This window comes from Phaenicophaeus curvirostris, chromosome 25 (assembly GCF_032191515.1).
Source record: "Phaenicophaeus curvirostris isolate KB17595 chromosome 25, BPBGC_Pcur_1.0, whole genome shotgun sequence".
NCBI lineage: Eukaryota > Metazoa > Chordata > Aves > Cuculiformes > Cuculidae > Phaenicophaeus > Phaenicophaeus curvirostris.
In genome coordinates, this window is record NC_091416.1 from 979,742 (window position 1) to 993,050 (window position 13,309).

Consider the following 13,309-nt stretch of genomic DNA (forward strand, 5'->3'; position numbering starts at 1 on the left):
ATACCGTATAAAACTGAAGTGTATAACAACAATTAAAAACGATCATTTTTATACTCAGCGATTTTGCAAGTTAGAAGGATAACAAGGAGCTTAAATTATTCTATGCTACCAGATAACTAAGTGTCCAGCAGAATTCCTATAAGTTAGATAATCACTGTAGAAAGAATTCTCCTCCCAGACTTTGTATCATTTTATTTTAACTTCTGATTGCGAGTTAGCTGGTTTCTATGAAACTTCCCTGTTTGCTACATAAGGAGCAATCTACATTTACACGCCCTAAAAACGACCGATCCGGCAATCAACTCGTGAACGTTCCTCCTGTGGAAAGAAACGGGAGACTTCTCACATGTAACCATCGCTGGATCCAGTATTAAAGTACTCAGAATGTTTGGGAAATATTTCTTTTCATGAATGTTTTGCTTTTTTTGTCCTATAAATAAAAGGTTACTTTCCTCTTATTGGGTATCCTTAAGCGTTAGGCTCCAAGAGCTACGTTGCACAACGTGAGTCAAGTTTTACTGAAAAATGACAGCGTTTAAGTTAATTTCACTGGGATTTGGACTACATCTTGTTTCTTATGCCCTGAAGAGCTAAATAGTGCTCTTCTGTATTTTGCCTCATCTGAATGAGACAAGATATTAAGAATTTTTAAGTATTTTATTAAAAAAAAATAAAAATCCGTTATCTACATGCTGGGTTGTATAACCCTATGGAATATTCATCCACTGCCCTCTATAGATGTCCTCGCATCCAAATCAAGTCTTTTCTTCCTGTCCCAGGTTTTACTTGGAAATACAAATATTTTCCTCTTTGATGACTTTTGTCCCTCACCTCACCACTCATTCTTCCTTCATGTTTGCATTTAACTCACATCTGTGCCCACAGAACTTTTTATTCATTGAATAGAATTAACAAGAACCTTTTAAGTTATTCAGCTTCCATCTGTATGATTTAAGGATCAGATCTAACATCCATAGAAATGAAAAACTCATTATTTTCAGTGAAAATTGACCAAGAGATTCTGCATCATGTACAGAACTGAGAATGAAGCGGTGTGGTGCACAAAGTGCCTCAATAAACATTCTGAGGGAAGAAAAGTTAATTTACCTATAGGAGATATTAAAAAAAAAGCATAGAAAACTATTGTGTAAGACTACATTATTTACCAAGTTATTTTAGTAACATGGAAACCGTTCAGCACAGCATCCTTAAACTCTCACTATGTATCATTTCTTCAATATACTCAAAGCTGAACTAGCCTATACAGTATATTCTACAGCAGTTATACATTAATTGCATTGACAGTAGCAGGTACATTTGACATGGTTTCATTGTTCCTTCTTCTCAATAAACATATTATTTCAAGCATTATGTGGCTTATTGATTTTTATTTTCTGGTATAACCGTACTACACTCACACACAAGTAGTGATTGTGAAAAGAGCCAATGCAGCAGATTTTAGAAGCTGATGAGGTTTGTTTTTTCAAGAATACAGCACAGACACACCAGCACTACCACAAAAAGTTGGGAGATTTATTTAAAACATCTATAACTAACTCCTCTCTTTTCAAGGACTATTCACTAACCTGCTACCTCTAATCAAGAGCTAGTCCAAAAAAACTATTTTTGATATTTTTTCAGCACTGCAATTTTGCCCACAGCTCATCTTAAACTAGGAAAAATAAGCCAGGACTCAAGGAGATGGAGTAACACAAGAGTTTGCTGAAAATCTGTAGCTTTTCAGCCACTCACTGTGCCTCACTGCAACAAACTGCTCTACACCAAGAGAGAGCTTCAGATGGCAATTTCCCTACATAAAGTGAACTTGCATTTCTACAGCAAGATTTACGATCAGTGATAGTCATAAGACCACAGACCCTGTACTTGAAGCCAATGACAGAGCAGCTGTGGATGTACTGAACCCTACAATTTTCATGCCTGTTTTCTAGGCTTTCCACGCTAGGTCTTGCCATTCCGAGTTGAGTGAAAAGAAGGATCTGAGCCAGAGCCCTGAAAACTGAAGTTACCCAGAAGATGAGTTGCAAGTTCGAGCAAGGGGATGAACAAAGACATCTGCTAAAACAGCCTGAAGCAAGGGAACAGGATCTCTATCCTTGGTGTTACCTCACTAGGGCTTTGGCTGAATATTAGATCTTTCTCCTAGAAAACCAATATCTTGTGGTTCCAGAGGGAAGCAGGACATTGTCACAGATGTTTGGATGCTGCTGCTACACAGTCACGGGTTCAGCAAATCCTGAGAGCCAAAGGCTTCAATGCCAAGTCGGTGAGCTCTGCCAAGCAGCTTTTCTGGAGCACAACAATGCGTTTCCACCAGCTTTCAGACGTTTACAGTGACACATCTACTCAGTACAGGCAGCTATAAAACACCATGAAAAACAAAACACAAGCATAGCCATGCAGCGACTCCTCTGTATCAGTAAAACCTACACAACATAAATTGCAGAGGTGATTAATAGCATTGTGAAAGATTAAAAGATTAGGGAGGATATTCCATGGATTAACAAGAAACTGCACGGCAGACACATGGAAGCTCCTGGAGGTGTTACATAAATTGAAAGTGCACAAACAACACAAGGATGGGAGCAGAGAGAGTCTGGCCCAGATTTTCCATAGCATAAAATTCCACAGGCAGCAAGAGAGCCTTTCACAGACCATTAACTCTGAAAGGGGTCTTAAGCAAACAGCTCCTCTAGGAGCCTCTTTCAGTAGCTGGAGACAGGAGAAATGCTCCAACATTCTCCTTTCCCAGTATTTTCTGAGCAGCAGGACCCAAGGGTATCCCAATCTGGAGGGATCCGACTGCCTTCTGACCCAAACCCCCCAGCCTCTCACCACACCAAGACTGACCACAGCAGAAAACCAACCTCCCGTGTTGTTTTTCTCCTCCTGGAACTCATGCTTTGCTGCTTATCCACAATTATTGCACTAAAGGCTCCCTAAGGCTGCTGGATTTTGCTTAAACAAGCCATCATCTCCCAGATGCCCAAAATTCAGCCAAGAAGCATATAAACTATTGCCCACTAAAACGGATTATGTTAAACAGAGAACAATGCCGTGCTCTTCAGCAAAACACATCCAAGAAAATAAATTGCATTTCAGAAATCCTTCCTAATACGCAAACACAAAGACTTCAGTCTTTTAGAATAGGAACCAAGAAAAGAGTTGGGAAGAGGCCGGACACTGAAGAAAACCCTCCACAGCCCTTTTGGGAATATGGATCAACCACTGCCGCTCAAGAAGAATCCCTGACGTTTCCTCTGCACCACCCTGCATCCCCTTTCCCATAACTCCCCATCTCTCTCCACGTGAAGACAACCAGGCTGAATTGCAAGCAGAGCTGGAGGAGCCAAGTTTCTGAGCCAAGCGAGAGGGAGAGGCTGAGCTCTTGGCTGATCCAGATTCTTTCAGAACAGTCTCACCCATCAAGTTTTATTTTTCCTGCTTTCTTTGTGGCTAGAGAAACTTGGAAACCAAATGATTCAATTTAAAGCAAGGCATGTTTCTACAGCTGTGCTGAACAGGACAGAGGAAATAAATGTAGAGAAAGGACTCCCACTAACTGAAAAATTGAGTGTCTCAAGCAATTTGGAGAGCGATGGTGGTGGGGAGAAGCAAGGAAAGAGGAGAGGACGTTGGCTCCCACTCCACGTGGAGAGCAGAGCTCTCAAGCTGCAGCGATTGCTTCGACCCAGGCTGCCCCAGCCACACACACACCAGGAGCACGTGTGTTCAACATTACTGCACGATCCATCAGCCTGGTCACCCAGACGTTTCCCTTGTCCTGAGGATAACCATGCAGTGCAGCTCAGCACCTGGAGGCTGCAGGAGCAGCCCTAAAGAAATCTCTTCTGTCTGGGGTCCCAGGCAGCCCAGCCCTGGTTAGTTCCATCAATGAGGAGCTGGTCACATGGAATCTGTGCTCTGGATTACCTCACCATCATTTTCCTGCCTTTTTTTTCCTCCCCATCCTTCATTCAATGTGGATTCTAGGAGGAGAAAGGAATTTAAACTGAGATTATCAAGCAATGCTTTTCCTGAAGAAAGATAACGAGGGAAAGGGGGTTCTTGCAGAGCTCCCTGCAATGTCCAGGAAACAACCCTTGCTCCTTCATCCCTGGTTTCCAGGTTACAGTTTGTCATCTGCTTTGAAGCCACCTTCCCTTTAATAAATTGGTGCCGGTTTGGGGTTCACTTGGCTCAGTAGCAAGAGTTTAAGCTCCGGTGGATAAAAACATCACTTCTCAGATATAAAAACCCAAGAAGAAGTTAACCAGTTGCTATCAGGAAGGCCCCAGGTGCTGCTCTGCTCGGCGCTTGGCCGTACCTCGCTGCTGCACCCAGGAGGAGCCTGTCTGGGTAGGTCCCAGCTCTTCATTATCTCCATTTGGTATCTCTACCTATCATCACTAGCCAAATAAGTTTACAGAAGTCTCATTTTTTTTCTTACTTAACAAGACCTCCAAACACAAATACTGAAAGGTGTGTGGTGTGATAAGTGATCTCTGATCACATAGAAATCCTAACACCTTTGCCTCAGTCATCAGAGGGTAGTGTGGAAGCCAGACTAAACGCTGCCTTCAGATCCAGAGAAAAGCACGCAGCATGAATTAACACAAAAATCCAGCGGCAGATTTTAAAAGACAGGCTTGCGTTTGCTTTGTTTTAAATAAAATCCTCTGGAGCCCTTTGCTACTGATGAGTAACCAGCTTTTAAACGCTTCACGAGGCACTCACAGCTAATTGGTTGCTGGCGGCACAGAAACACACAATAACCGACCTGCACAGGTCTGCACAGAGGCCAAAGAAAGGTTTCAATCCTCACAAACCCTGATATGTAACAAAGCATTTTAGAGTCCACAAAGCACAGCCCTGTTAAAACTTCAATTTTCTTCACCAGACTCTTCTGCATCTCCCTGTGCTCCTTCCATAACGCTTCTTGAGAGGCCAGGACTAAACATTTCCACCTCTTCTCAGGCTGTGATGAAATCACCTCTCAATTCAGCAATAAATAGTAACAAGCAGCAATTACATTCCTTTAGAAAGGCTCTAGGAAATACCAGAGAACAGAAATTAATCTGTTACACCAGGACTTTAAGGTTGAACTGTTTCTGATTTCGTTTTCTAATGCTCCCAGGTGTACATGTTTTGGCTCCTCGTTAGCGTGACCTTTTCGTTTCACTGGAATTATTACTCACGCACAAAGACAATCCCTTTGCTGATATAACGAAAAAGATAAGCTTCTGCAGAACCCAGCAGTTCTGCGAGTTCACAGCCAAAGCGAGTGTTTGCCAAGCTGAAGAACACACGCTACCAAAGTCCATCTCGATGACACTGATGTATGTAATAGAGGTTGTTTTAATACTGGATTTTTATTTTCCAAGTTCACTGCAGGCTGTTTCCAACAAAATGCTTGTTTACTGTAAAACAAAAACCTCAGCTACATTCTCTTACAGATTAAAGAAACCTTTGGTTTTCAATTCCCTGACAAAGCCAACACTGCGCGCTGCTACACCCCACATCACCTTCTCTCCCACAATCTCTCAGCTGCAGAGATGCCAATTTGTATCCTCCAAGCTTTATAATCCACCTAGCTATAGAACATTGCCATTGCAAAAATACAATTATGAAGTCAACACAAAAAAGCCCAGCAACTTCCAATCTCTGCATTGTCCCCAGGACTCAAAAAACTCTGAGCTCTCTTTGACCGGTGTCCTCATTTCTTTAAAATCAAATTACAATTCAGCTCGATTTTCACAATTATCTCAGAGTAACGAGTCTTCAGGGTTTTTTTGTTTTCCAATACAGCAATTGAGTCCCAAATACCAGAAGCCTCATGCTCATTTGATTCCCCAAAAGGAGCAAACTAGAAGAGCAGCAAACAGTGAAGAATAAAAAGAAATACATTGGAGATGGCATGGAAAGAGGAGAGAAAATCATAGAATAGCTTGGGTTGGAAGGAACCTTAAAGATCACCCAATTCCACCCTCCTGCCTCGGACAGGAATAAATAAAATAAAATTAAAATCTTCCCTGCGTTGGGTCACTTCACCACTCCAATGTCATGGGTGGTGGTTGGTTTTCTGACGTGACAAATAACCCTACAGAGTTCCAGGTTGTGCTATCAGATGTTTGTGTTTTATGTGGAGAAAGATTCCTTCCTCTTTTGCAGGGATTAAACGCCTTGCAGATGAAGACACAAAACCCCCCACCAAACAAAACCCCAAAACATATTCTACAAACAAACAAAACCCCATGAAACAAAGGGAACCCAAGCAGAGAAAAATAAATGTGTTGTATGTTGCAACTCCCGCTTCTCCAAACAGGAGGCAGGTTGCAGGTCTTTCAAGTTTTTTCTTGGATTTGGGGCATAATGGTTGGACTCGATGATCCAGTGGGTCTTTTCCAACCTGGTTATTCTATAAAATGAATATCCCCCTCCCAGCTCAGCCAACTGCGAAACAGAGCACGGTGAATAATCGAAGTCGATCACGACACCCTCAGCCCAGAGTGAGGTGGAAGGTGAGTTCAAGGGACATCTCAGTTTCCAGAGTCGTACGTCTTCTGAGAGTCCCCTCTGAGTTGTGCCTCCAAGTAACACCAACGTGGTGGTTCCATGCCAGCCGCCAGCACCCAGCCTTTCACTGGAAGTCTTTAAAGCTACCTTGGCATTTGCATAAGCTTCTCCTCAGAACCCCCACGTGATCGTAACCAAGAACTATCTAGAGGCGACTGGCCCTCTTCAGCAAAGTCAAAGACCCCTGTAAACATTCTCTGGAGAATATAGTTTATGCGGAAAAAACACTGAAATGGGGAACTATGGAGCAGGTTGGTCAATTATTTGCAGAACATCATCCACCACCTGCGGCTGGGACACAGCCTGCCCTTTGTTCAGAAACCTTTATCCCAATTTATAGAGAAATAAAACCAAAATTATGCGTGACTGCCATGGGTTCTAAATTCATCGATGCCTACTTACTCAGATACCGTGTAATTAAAATAACAAATGATTCTGAAATCCCAGTGCCCAGGAATAAAAACAGCTGACAAGAACACACCATTTGTAACAAGAAACTGTTATAACTGTTTATAACTGAAAACACCGGTGATAAAGTTCAAGGGAAGGAAAACAAAAGCACCCCCAGCCAAAATAATTACATGAGTTAAAAAGTGTGATGCACATCAGGGAGGTTTTTACAAGTTCCATACCAGGGAAGAACAGCAAGAAATTCCTTTTCTTTCTTCAGGAGCTGTTTGGGAAGGTGAGAGAGCTACAATGTGTGTTCAATAAAGTGGTTCTATCTTCTTTAAAAACTGAAAAATGAAATAGCAAATCTGGAGTTTGCTGTATTTGTCCTCATCCCAAGTTTTTCTGTCTCTTTAAAGTTGAGACAGGTAGTGCCACAGGGCCACCACGTCAGCCAGGCCCTTGATGGTGACTCAGACACGAATTCTTTGTGTTGATTACAACCATGAAACGTTTTACGGGAATATTGAAGTCCAGTCTGCCAGGAAAGAGAAAGCAGGACACAGAAAAGGAAAAAGGTAGGGTGGGTATGTGCTCAGATCCAGAAGCAAGCATTAAACTCAGACTCAGCCTGGAAAATGAGATCACAAGCTGTTCCCTTATTCCAAACCCATCGCTACTGGACACTGGTTTGCTTAGCAAATAGAAACACGGCTATAAAAGACCTAAACGAAGGAAAGGTACCAACTTCCCCTCTGTCCTTTGCCCACGAAACCTTTCCCCAGGGAATCTCCAGGGTCATTTCCACCGTGCTATGCATGTTGCCTTCCCCAAGGTGGAACTCGGAGGCAGTTTTTTCCAACCTTCATGATTCTACGACTCCATCAAAACCAGCTACACGGCTGGAAGGAAAGAGCTGAACACAACCTTTCTCATGACGACGGCTTTAGCAGCTGGATCCAGCAGCTTTTCCACTGAGATCTCCCTTCTCCCCTCCCTCACAGGCAGTGACTGGGAGCAAGGCAGTAGCTTATGGGGCAAGAGATGTGGATCGAAACCTCTCTGGAAAAGAAAGGAATTGAAAGTACGTTTCTGAGAGTTTCAGATCCATGGGTGTTGGCTGGAGGACGGCTCTGGCTTTACCTGGGATTAAAAAAAGGGCTACAGAGAAGCAGCAGCAATGGCCAGCTTTAATTTGGCAATTACCAGAATTTACTGGGTGTGCTCTAAGAGCACCAAAGCAAAGCCCTGCAGGGGACAGGAGAAGAGGCAGAAGCTGCTAGTTCCTGCATTCCGATCTCTTTTAGGCAGGACCACGCACAGGATTTCTCCAATGGGGGCAACTCCAGGCACGCTCAGAGACAGAGATCTCTGTGCTTGGGGAATGCAAACTCAAACAAGGAGGTGAGTTTAGGCACTTCCAGGATTAGGCAGCCACTGAGAGAGAATGTTTTGGATTGCAATTTAAAGCACAGGCGATCCAGATCTAAGAAAGTCTTACTTTAAGATCTAGTTTTAGGGGATGCTCTTGCACATTGTCCTACAGAGCACAATCTTCAGCTGGGAACTCAAGATATTACTGTGTATAAAAGAAAAGGTAAAGCAACTAATGCGAATCAGAGATTTGCCAAAAGGGCACAAACATCTGACACCCCCTTCACGACACACGCAGGCGCGATGCTGGGATGCAAACGTTCCGTAAGTGCTTCAAATGCCTGTCGGTGTAAGATGTGACATTAACTCCCTCTACTCATCTCTCTGCACTTGAAAAAAAATCTGGGTTTTAGGTGACATCAAGAAATTTATCCCTTCTTTGTATGCATCAAGAAGAGCACAACATATTTTACACTAAACAGATGGAGATTTTACACTGGAAACAGATGGAAACCATCCTGGTTTCTTCTCCTTGCCCATGTCTGGCAGAAAGCAGCTGTTCCCAAGCTCCAGGAGAAGAACCCAGGCTGCCCTCTGCTGTGGGGAAGGCACTCGGCTAATGGGCAAGCAGCCTTGCTCTCCTGCAGAGCCCCTTCAGAAACACTCACTGGTTTTGCTACCATTAAAATCCCCACTAAGAGCAGAAGAAACAGAGGGCACTCAAAAGCAGGTCCCTAAACTGCCTTCTAGGATCTGTCACAGATCTTGAATATCAGCCATAAATAATACAATTTTCATAGTAAACACCAAAGAGACATCAATTGCCTAATGCTATTTGGTTTATGCTCACCATAAACTAATCAGCCCATCCCAAACATAAACCCCAGCATCTTCCATACTGAGTGATGCTCCCGCATGGTAAATGAGGATTCTCAGGCTTTGAAAACCCACGGCCACTTCAGGGACCCCAAGAAATGCAGATTACGGATAAAGAACTACAGATAGTAAAACACAATAGCAAATAGTCTGCACTCAGAGCCAAGCCCTATCTGTGCTGCAACAGCCATAATTCTCTAGACCCAACTGAGTACGGCTGCAGTTATATGACCTGCTAGGCTCAAGTGACTTCCATGCATATTTTACACCCATATATCAGCATGTTTTAACCTTCACCAGCCATTAAATATTCAGTGGCTGAAAGAAAACTCTCCATGTGCCACATTCAGCAATTCAAGCAACTCATCAAGAGAGAGAAATGTTTCTCATCCTCTTCATTTTCTCTATTTTATCAAGCTTGGCTTGTGACAATGGGGAACCACGGCTTGAAAACAACTGCCAAAGTGGAACTTACTGTGAAAGAAGAGAACAGAATCTGCCAATATGTCCAGCAGGTATTTGTAGTTAATTTACTAGAGGTTATTAATTTCTTCAGAATCCTTCTCAGTCATATATTACTCAATAAATATGCAGTCAGACTTAATTTTGCTGGATGCTCTCAGAAAATCACATTATAAAAGGTAAGGAAGCTTAAACAATGAGTATAGAGCATTCAACTTTATTGTTATATGATTTGCAGATCAGAAGACTTTCTTCCTGTGCTGCATAGTAAAATAATACCAAAAAGGGGGAATACTTTTGTTTAAGCAGGATTCATTATGTGATTTATATGTTACGATATAAATAAGCTACAACACTTAAACTAGAAAGACACCAACTCATCCATCCACATAATTATATAAGAAAAATTATGGGTTATTATATAATAAAAATTTAACAGGAAGTTTTGTTGTTGTTCAAAGGGTTTTTCTGCCCCGAAGGGAGCATCACACCAGTTCCGTGTCCCCCAGGAACTTTTCGTTCAGAAGGAGCAGCACCTACGTCTCATAGCTGCTTGACATGCCCCGTGGATTTCTTTAACCCCGTGCCTGGCCGGAGAGCGTGTCTTCCATGCGGCTCAGAGGCAGCGCAGCCCATGGAAGGGCAGGAGACATGCATCTGTCTTGGGAAAGGCCAGGTGTTCCAGGTACAGGAGCACTTGACCCACATCAGCAGCAGTTAACACCTTGTTCTTCATCCTCTCTTCCTCATCAGTGCTGCCCTATCCAATCTCTCTTCAGCCCTCGGTCCTACACCCCACTAAAAATTACAGACTCCCACACAGAGGGGCATGAGGACACCAGATCTGCATGTATTCTGAGTTTCTTCAGGGCTACATCAATCTCTTCCCTTCTCTGGAAGGTCAAGGGGGTGTGTACGGACACCAAAGTTCCCCCTGACCTTGGTTAGATAAGGAGCAAATCTCAACGCGCTGAGGTACAGGACAGCATCCGCGTGAGAATGCAGGTTCCTAAGCAAATACCCATTTCTCCTTCCAGCCCCGTGATGCTCACTGTACGTGCCCTCCAGGCTATTTGAGGTCCTCAGGTGATGGAAGACACTGTACCAGACAAGCGTATGATATCTGCAGAGATTCAGCCTCCCGAAATCAGGAAGGACAGTGTTTAACCGAGAAAAGATGGGCTCGTTACTGCTCAGAGAAGGTATTTCACCTTTTGCATTAGCTAAATCCCAAGACCACGCAGAAACCACCCTAAAAGCAACCTCTGGAGCTCTTCTGCAAGCATAGGCAGTGGCAACTAGTGCTTTCACAGGAGGTTTTGACCCCTCTTCAGCCTGAAATAGGAAGCCCAGGTTCCCCTCCTCCCTTAAGGAACACCTGGACATTACTTGTGCTGCCCTTTTATCCCCCCCTTTTTTCCCTTCCTGCAGGTTTGTGCCAACCCCAGAGACTATCAAGGCTACGACAAGGTTCTCGGCCTCTGCATTTGTCAAACTGATAGTCTGGAGAGCGTGTGCAATTCTCAGTGTAGAAGACAACAACAAGACACTCTGCAGATCATTTGTACAGACAAAAATACTCAGCTTATCATCACTTACAGAAACGGGAGCAAGGTAAAAGCTGTGATTATTTTCACAGCCTACCTATTTTCCTAGGTTTTCTAGACTTATGGGAATCTTTGGACCAAAGAACACTCTCATTCCTTTTTTCTTCCTTAGAAAATTATAGAAAGCAACAAACAAAACCTCCAGACACCACTCTATTCTATGCACAGCATTTTACATTGCAACTGTGTGAATAATTCACGTAAAAACAATTCTGAACTCTTCTTTTCCTTTAGACTGCTGTTTCCTTAGAAGAATTAAGAACAGTTCTACTAAGACCGTATTTCTCCTTAAAAGACGCCTGCACTTCAGAAGAAAGGGAATACATCCATCCAGCATACATCGTGAAAATGAGTGGTAGGAGAAAGAAGAGTTATAGTGTTTTCTGGGTATTAAGTGTTTTTTACACACAACAAGACTTTGCGTATTATTCGTAACACAAACAACAAGGAATCCTGATGTTTATATCCTGATAGCATGAGCAATATAAATTCATCACTCTGTGCAAAGTTCATCCCACTCAATCCCAGAACATTAATCTGAAATCTTTATGATCCCAATATCATAGGAAGGTCAGATATTCAGAAATTGCCTCCTACTCCCCAAACTAGGACAAACAGAGATAAAGAATATCTTTGCCTATCAAAGGACTCCATTCTCCGGCCCTTTATCCATACAGATTTTATTGTGCTTTAATCAAGCGGAATTAGAAAAAAAACAAGCATGTTTTTCCCAGGATTCTAGAACCATGATTTAAGGCAAAAGCACTATTTGCACAACCATGCACAACCACTTACTTAGGGTCTTTAGTGAGCCTATATTCTATAAACTAGAAGGAAAAGCAAAGACCAACACATTGCAAACCAAAAGTGACCATTGCTTTTTACATCTCTTCAGGGAAAGGATTTTTAGGGGTGTATAATCCTGACCCACAAGCGTTTCACAACTTCATCATGCTAAATGAGGCTTCATCACACCACAAAAATAGACCTTCTCCAGCAACACCTCCAGGTAAGCTCTCCTGGAAAGCTCCACAGCTCATATTTAATACACCCTCTCTAAGATTTAATTGTGCTTTGTCATCTCAACCATCCCCAGTGTGAACTTACAAAAGAAATAACAGCAGTTGAATCAAACAGCCCTCACCATCTTCAATTTCTGCCCTGGGCTCTAGGTCACACCACTCTCTCCAAGCTTTGGGCTTATCAGATCACTTCCTTACTAATCCTTCCACTCGCGTTCCTCTTGGGGAGCAGCTTGAGTCCCTCTTCAGTGCCCATAGAGACATTCTCAAATGCCTCAGCAAGCCCAATGTGACCAAACCCAAAGGGATAGATCCCTTGGGAAAGCTGCTGCTTTACCAGATGCAGCTCAGCTGAGCTGCTGCAAGGACACACCAAAACAGGGTGCATGATTCTTTAACATCAGGGAAATGCCAGCAGCATGTTTGGATACTGTCTTAACAGTAAACGTGTTCTGGAAACCAAATTTGTCTGTACAGTGCTTAGTCATAAAAATGCAAAGGACGTGCTATGTCCTGCAGTTGGTTCTGTAGAAGGATAATGATCATTAATGGTCCAAACCTAACGAGGTCTCTGCTTTTACAGTTGAGTCTGGCCACAAAGAACGTGGGTCTTCATGGGTACAAAGTCTGAGAACTTCAAACTCCACATCAAAAATCACATTTACTGGCATCTTAAATCCTATCACGTGCGTTAATGTTAATACCACCATCGTGTTCACTGTCTCCAAGGAGCATTACCCGGTTTATGATGTGTAAGTGCAAACACGGACCGTAGAAGAACTCAAAATGTGCTGACTTCTGACAAGAGCTGACTTCTGTACTTTTGCTCCAGAAACAACCTGTACAACACGAATGCTGAATTTGACTGGGGAGACCTTCGAAGCCTCGGGGAGGAAGTTAGAGAGGCCCCTCAAGAATTCCTCCTCTTCCTTTTCCAGTTCCAGCACCCTGGTTCCTACGTGCTACGGCTGAGCAGCAATCAGC